The sequence below is a fragment of the Lepidochelys kempii genome, chromosome 1 (genome assembly GCF_965140265.1).
Source record: "Lepidochelys kempii isolate rLepKem1 chromosome 1, rLepKem1.hap2, whole genome shotgun sequence".
NCBI classification, from domain to species: domain Eukaryota; kingdom Metazoa; phylum Chordata; order Testudines; family Cheloniidae; genus Lepidochelys; species Lepidochelys kempii.
Window position 1 is genome coordinate 254,487,988 of NC_133256.1, and position 8,237 is coordinate 254,496,224.

General features: G+C 45.6%; 1 long non-coding RNA gene across 1 annotated transcript; it reads right to left on the minus strand.

The window, feature by feature from the left end:
* Nucleotides 1-206: 206 nt before the first annotated feature.
* Nucleotides 207-7,898, minus strand: LOC140906366 (uncharacterized). Its single transcript, XR_012157087.1, has 3 exons — nt 7,748-7,898; nt 6,926-7,113; nt 207-2,252 (listed from the first exon to the last, which is right to left on the minus strand). It is a non-coding gene; the product is annotated as an uncharacterized lncRNA (long non-coding RNA).
* Between the last annotated feature and the right edge of the window lie 339 nt (nt 7,899-8,237).

An 8,237-nucleotide genomic window follows, 5' to 3' on the forward strand; every position in this document is an offset into this window, starting at 1 on the left:
ACTTAATGGAGGAAGCTGCACTGAGAACACCCTGTCACCAGCCCAACAACACTGAAAACCAGAGACCATTGGAGCAAGCATATCATTGCCATGGAGCATTAGAGGCTGAGTGGTGATTGACTCAGATAGCTCCAGAGGGCTGTATAAACCAAACTAAACACCTTGAATTGCAAGCAGAAGTGAATATGAAGCCAGTGCATTGTCTTCTTTATTAGTTAAGCATCAACAGTACACATATGCTGAGCACTGGTGTAATATTTTCTCATTGGCTACCACCACCCAACTGTATGGCAACAGTAGTATCTACCAGCCAAGCAGCACAGTAATCCAGTCTAGAAATCAAGAGGGCATGGATTACCATGGATGGATCTGAAAGGGAAGGTCACAATGCCTAGCCAGATGCAGAGGAGAGAAAGGGCTCTTAGCCACCAGAGCTCTCTGGGATTCCTGAGCCAGCTGTGGACCCAAGAGCAACCCCAAATTAAAAACTCTTCAGGCAAAGGGCAGGGAATAATGAATACAGAAATTGCCCTGCCAGGCCTTCAAAATCTTTCCCCAGCCTACTGGCATCAGCTCCATCTTGTCTGAACTGACTTTCAGCAAAGTCCATTTCATCCAGGTGCAGTCTTGGCTAGGGCACTGGGAAAGTGCTGATGTTATGCCATCTGAGTCTGAGGAGATATGAAGCTGTGTGATCTGCACACTGATGGCACCTCAGCCTATGTTGGCTTACCATCTCCAGCAGCCTCACATAGGCCTCAGTTCAGGAACACATCCCTCAGCAGGAGAGTATTTAAGCACACGCTTAACGTTAAGCATGTGGTTAAATGCTTCCTTGCAGAGAGAGAGAGAGAGAGAGGTGGGGGCTTAAGTACTTTCCTTAATTGGGGCCTGTCATTCCAGCCTGGGCACACCCCTGCAGCAAGACATGGCATGAGAGGCATGACACATGTGCCATGCCTCAGTTTCCCCTCAGGTAGCCCAGTAACATCACTTCAGGTTCTACTCTCTCCATACTACCTCTCTTTGGGGCAGGTTTATTTAAAATAAAAACTAATGCAAAATTGGTCATAACAGGCCCAACATAAAATCCATTCAGAACTCCAGTGCAAATAGTCATTAAGATCACCTGATGTCTTCTCCCATGATGCCCCACATACCACACCCCACTGCCTTTGACCCTGCTTGGCCTCTGTCAGTCTTCTGTGTCTCTGCCCCTGGATCACCTCAGCCCTTCCAGTTGGAGAGCATCCTTGCGGGGAACATATCTCACTCCCCCAGCTCTCTCATGGTTCCTCTGAGTCCAGCTCCCTGGCCCTGGAGAAATCAGCAGGTAAGCTCCTCCATTGCTTCCCTGCCTTCAGCCCTCTCTGACCCTTGGCTCCAGCTGCTGGGCTTAGAACCAGCAGGCAATTCCCTCTACCACTTCTCCTCCTGCCTTCAGTCCTCTCTAGAGCAGTCTGGGTCCGTCTCTCTGTCTTGGGGACGCCCGTCAGCAAAGCTCTCTTACTGCTCTCCTGCCTTCATCCTTCTCCAAGGAACCACAATCAGTCTCTTGGCTCTGGCAGCTCTTCCTCCTGTTCTGCTCCTGACTGACCCAAGCCCAAACTCCCTGGGTCTCTTCTCCCCTAGGGCTCAGCTGCCCTCTTTTAAGCCCAGTCAACTGGCCAAATTGGAATGTGCTGATAAAGCACAGGTGCAATGGCCCTGATCCCTCTTATAGAGCCAGGGTCACCCGGTGACAGGGCTATATATGTTAAACAAGAGAGGAGATGAGAGAGCTTCGCCAAACCCTACACATGAGAGCCTTCATGATCTCACAAAGAGGAAGGAATGGAAGTTCTGAGTGACACCTTTCATCCCAGCCAGAGTCCATGGGGGAATTAATGGGACACCTGGTCAGTATTGTCAAAGACTACGGAGAGCTCTGAAAACATCAACATGGACACCTGACCATTCTTCTCTGCTAGGAGGAAGTCATCACTGCAGAAGCCTCTCTTCCATACCGTAGCCAGCGCTTATCTTCAAATGTGCAGGTTTTATCTGTTGCTATTGGAGGGTAATAGGATCACTGCATCACTACTGGCATCTCAGTGACTGTATACAGGTGTTGAATCCAAAACAGAGCCATACAGATGGATAGGAGGTTGGAAATTGTGTGCTTCTAAGCCCAGGTGACTGTGATTCCAGTTGTCCTCCCCTCCTTGCTCCGGTGTCTTGAGGATGAACATGCTGCAGGGCTCCATCTGGTTCTGTGATAAAACATAAATTATTAAAACATAAAATATTGATGAACTGTTCTATAAAACAGAAGGACTTTAAAGTATTGATTAAGAAGTGTGAAAGCCATAATGAGTTTCAGCCAGAGAAATAATAAGGAAATGATTTTGTGTTGTATCCCTTTTCATGGAAGTGCTAAGAGACAAGTTTTTATATTAGACTGAACTGTCACCTGTATAGTTTATTCATGATCATCACAGTGCTTTGCACTTATATGGTATCTTTCATTGGAGGATCTCACAGCACTTTACAAACAATAATGAATTAGGATATACAATAATCCTGGGAAACAGGTAAGCATCATTGTAACTACAATGAGGCAGTGGCTGAACGAGAAGACCCTGAGATTTCCCACATACTACAATTTATATTTAAATGGAATAGCCTTTGAAAATAGAATAATGATAATAAAACAACAAAAAGAGAGGCTTCCATGTAAAAGATACACTGATCCATGCAGCAGCAGCAAAGTGTTAAAGACAGAGAAGTGCTTTGCTTCAAATAAAGAGTAAATACCTATGGATGTGTATGTATGGTGCCTCGCACAATGGGAACCCAATCTCGATTGGTCCCTTGGCACTACAGTAATAAACATGATTAATACATACGGAATTGCAAGACCTACAGAAAGCTGTTCACCATTCCATGTCATTAGAGACAGGTATGAAGCCAAGGGTATGAAGAGCTTTCAATCAGAACTGAAAAGGCTGCGATGAAATTAAAAATTAATGTCTGACCCAACTGATAATGATTTATCATGAAATTACTACCCACTGTAGAACTTAATCCTGCACAGAGCAAGTGCTGAATGATGTATTTATAAGTGCAAGATAAAGAGTGATGGGCAGCACAAGGGATCTGATCCTGCATAAGGAACGTGCTGCTGTGGAGACAATGGGGTGTTAGGTGCCTAACTTGAAATCAGTGGCAGTTACACACCTTAAAAAATGTGTCCTTTAGGCACTTAGGAGCCTGAAAATGGGATTTAGACATCTATGTCATGTAGGTCTTACAAACTGAGTGGAGCAATGCAGAAATACCTTTAAAAATCTGGGGCTAAGTCCCTCTTGCCCATTAGCAGGAGTAAGGTTTAAGGCAAACAGAGAGCCCAGTGAAATCAATGGACTGAATTTGGCCCATTTAGTTCTTTTAATCTTTTCTGCATCACTTAATATCTCCAGGTGCATGCAACTCATTATTACATTGGCTTTTCCCTCTAGCACATTGCACTGCAAACTCACACCTAATTTATTCATTACCATCCTCCATCTCCCTTTCCATTGAATAAAATTCCTGTTTCAGATCAGTTTCCCCTGTATGAATTTTCCCAGTCTGGATCTAATTCTATCTTATTTTCAAACTATATTTCTCACCTATAAAATGCTCAGACGCAATGGAGAAGGGCTTACTATGAGAGCCCAGAGTTTAATTGAATTTCTATTAGCTCTGTCCTCACTAAAAGAAAAGGAGTACTTGTGGCACCTTAGAGACTAACCAATTTATTTGAGCATGAGCTTTCGTGAGCTACAGCTCACTTCATCGGATGCATACCCTGGAAACTGCAGCAGACTTTATATATACACAGAGAATATGAAACAATACCTCCTCCCACCCCACTGTCCTGCTGGTAATAGCTTATCTAAAGTGATCATCAGGTTGGGCCATTTCCAGCACAAATCCAGGTTTTCTCACCCTCCACACAAATTCACTCTCCTGCTGGTGATAGCCCATCCAAAGTGACAACTCTTTACACAATGTGCATGATAATCAAGTTGGGCCATTTCCTGCACAAATCCAGGTTCTCTCACCCCCTCACCCCCCTCCCAAAAACCACACACACAAACTCACTATCCTGCTGGTAATAGCTCATCCAAAGTGACCATTCTCCCTACAATGTGCATGATAATTAAGGTGGGCCATTTCCAGCACAAATCCAGGTTTTCTCACATCCCCCCGACCCCCATACACACACAAACTCACTCTCCTGCTGGTAATAGCTCATCCAAACTGACCACTCTCCAAGTTTAAATCCAAGTTAAACCAGAACATCTGGGGAGGGGGTAGGAAAAAACAAGAGGAAATAGGCTACCTTGCATAATGACTTAGCCACTCCCAGTCTCTATTTAAGCCTAAATTAATAGTATCCAATTTGCAAATGAATTCCAATTCAGCAGTTTCTCGCTGGAGTCTGGATTTGAAGTTTTTTTGTTTTAAGATAGCGACCTTCATGTCTGTGATTGCGTGACCAGAGAGATTGAAGTGTTCTCCGACTGGTTTATGAATGTTATAATTCTTGACATCTGATTTGTGTCCATTTATTCTTTTACGTAGAGACTGTCCAGTTTGACCAATGTACATGGCAGAGGGGCATTGCTGGCACATGATGGCATATATCACATTGGTGGATGTGCAGGTGAACGAGCCTCTGATAGTGTGGCTGATGTTATTAGGCCCTGTGATGGTGTCCGCTGAATAGATATGTGGGCACAATTGGCAACGGGCTTTGTTGCAAGGATAAGTTCCTGGGTTAGTGGTTCTGTTGTGTGGTATGTGGTTGTTGGTGAGTATTTGCTTCAGGTTGCGGGGCTGTCGGCTGTTACTCTGAAATCTGTCCTCACTAGTAGTGGCAACACCTCCTGAGTTAATATCAGCTGTGAATTTAATTAGCTTTCTATTTCTCTTCTTCTAGAATGATCATTAATACGATTGTTCAATAAAACACATTTTAAACTGATATCTGTGACATCCCCGAAGACCCCTTACCCCCTCAAATAGATACATTGACTTTCGTTACTGTTCTGTTTTTACACTTAAGGTTCTATTGCAAATATGAATAAACTGCATCTCTTTTTCTCACTAATCTTGTCATGCGATGAACAGTGATTAGGTTAATGGGCATGATTTGTTCTTTATAACTCCATGCTGCTTATTTCTCATAGCTTCATTGTTGTATAGATGCTTACAGATTTTTTTCTTTAATGACAACAATGTCAACAGCTAATGCAACTAGGTCTTCTCTTGCCTAAATATCGGTGCTTTGTGCACCAGTACAACCAACAGATTCCCGTGGCTTTTGAAATAGTGTTTTACTGAACTACTGCTTCAGAGCCACCAGGGGGAGCACAAAACATTGGTGTTAGGAGTGGCACTAAAAGATTGGTGAGCGGCAGTTGCTTTGTTTTTTCTATTTTTTTTTATTCATTAAGTGTTTACCTGTGTAACGCAGCTGGATTTTTTTAAAGTCAGGAGGACATTTCCCATCACTGTTACACTCAGACTACAACTAACCCGCTTATGGATTTACTGCTCCTTTAATGAAATTGTCATGGCCTTTAAGAGGTATGCATATTTAAAGTGACAAACAACTGCTTTACTCTCAGTTACAACACCACTGAATGGGAGTAGCCTATTGGACACCAGTTCTGCTGGCATGGCAGGGCCTGTGAGATAGTTGCTGTGGAGCTAGACCTGCATGGAAATCATGATAGCATAGTGTGTGGGCAGGTGCATACTAAAACTTTTGAGGAAGACAGAACAAAGGGGTCACCCAGGCCCATCAGGGAATCATGGAAGAATCCAAATGCATGTAGGACCTGAGAGATGCTCAAAGAGTTCAGTGTATAGGAGAAACAATAAATAAGCTGGATGTTCCTATAACTGAGAGTCCATATCTTGTGCCAATACTGGATTGTCCTGAGGTGGGGAAAAATACTCAGTGGTAACTGGTAATACCAGCAGGCAAAGCTGAAATGCTCTGGACACTGCTTATCATCTCATTGCTACCTTGTGCTCCTACTATGTCTGTTATGTCCAACTGTTGTCTGATCTTAGACATAGACTGTTAGCTCTCCGAGGCAGGGGCTATTTTCTTGTCATATCTTTGTACAGTGCTTGGAGCAGTTTGGCCCCAATCCGATTGGCCACTAATAAAATAATAATAGTAGCATCTGATGACCTGCTTGTCTGACTTCACAGTAGATGAACTTTTGAATCCGATGTAAGTTAGTGTTGTTTTGACCAAACTAAGATACTGCATCAGAAAATTCTACCCCCTACTTTCTTTGACAGGTTAGATTCTAAGACTTATGGGAGATAGTAATTAATTTATTCTTTTAAAATTTCCCAGCACTTATATGGAACTCTAGGCACAAATACAAAGTGAACATCCTATACTTTGTGGGTCATCTACCAAATGTTAAAAGCATCTGTTAACATTACATTGAATGATAAAAGAAACAGGGCAGGACTTCAGAATTTCTGCAAATATTCATATTCCAGTGTGACAGGCTCCACACCGAGCCTCCAGGGGGCGATGGAGAGCTACTGTCCCACTGGCAGGCCTTAGTCACACCTTTCGGTCACTGGGGAATTAGCAGAGAAGGTGTGCCGGCCCGGGTCTGCGGCGCGCCCCTTGGGCAGGGGGGGCGCCAGCCCGGGTCTGCGGCGTTTGGGATTCTGCTACCCAAGGCGGGTTGGCCGGGGTAGGGGAACGCGGTCCCACCCAACTCCTCTGCATTCCAGCCCAGAGCCCTGACAGTGGCGGGAGGAGATGGTCCTGCCGCTGGGTCAGCGGGGAACCATCCGCGCCATGCTGACCAAATACACCCACCACACTGTGCAGTTCTGCCCCTGGGCTACTTCCTACCCAGTCTCTCAAGCGGGTCTCTCCAGTCCCTCCAGCTTGTCCGGGTATTCCGCTGCTGGCAGCTCCAACTCCCCCTCTGCATCAGGCTCACGCTGGCCCGGGTTACAGCCTGGCCCCTCCAGGTCCTCTGGGTACTCGGCGGCTGGCAGTCCTGGTCGTCTCAGTCCTTCCTCCAGGTCAGGTTTCTCCTGGGTCAGCAGCAGGGTCCAGAGGGAACAGCCTGTGTCTGTCTCCCTCCCTGGTGCTGCCCACACTGGGCAAAGGGCCTTGCCCTTTGTACTTCCTGTCCCACCCCTCCCCTTCCGGGGATTGAAGTAAACTTGGTCTGGCCCCGCCCACTCAGGCTGAGAGGGTGGCTCTTTACCCTCTGATTCAGAGGGAAGCCACCCTGGCTCCCTACATCTGGCTACATAGCTTTGACACAGAATTAAAAATAATAAAAGGCAACTCATGGAATAACAAATTTAGAGGGCACTTTATTCCTGGGTCTTCAGGAGGAAGGGATTACAGGTAGAATATATAAAAGTGGACTTTTCTTGAACAAAATTAAAAAATAAGCAAGAAGGATAAGTGTGTGTGTGGGTAGCTTCTGACTTCCATCTGAAAGGTTAAAAATGGACTGTAATAGCAATGCACACCACTGTCTGCAACTTGATGGCAATGCAATATAAATTATTGTTATACTGCTAACAAGGCTGTGGTCCATAAAACACAACCCATCAGAGCAAGGCTGGTCTGGTGATTAAGGTGCTCAACTGGAACTCAGTTTTATTTCCCTGCTCCACCACTGTAGGGGACTGGGATGTAGGTGGTTAGGCCTACCTGTCACAGCTGGGCTGTAGTCTGCCCACCAGGGACGGTAGTCATCAAGCAGGAGTTGGAGGAATCAAAAGAGCCAGCTCCTGGCAGGAGTCAGGGTCAGAGTCAGGCTGGAGTCGGAGGCCAGAAGTAGTACCAGGCTAGAATCAGGAGACAGGAATCCGGGTCAGAGTCAGGCTGGAGAAAAACCAGAGATCAGGAGATCATGCAAAGTCTGGCAATGCAAGAAGCCAAAATTTGTGTGGTTGCCCAGACAACTCCCTGGGACAACCCCTGGGGTTAAATAGGGCAGCTGGCTAATCAGAGGGCTGCAGGATACCATCATTCTGAGACTCTTGGGTGGTACTTCCTGCAGTGCCTACTCTCTACAGCGCTCCTTGGCTCTGCCTCTGCATGGCCTCCTGGTCACACTATGAGAATATCAGATGTCCCAAGCTCTACGGATTTGGGTTCTAGTCCCTGGATCCTTACAACCACAGACATTTTTGTGACC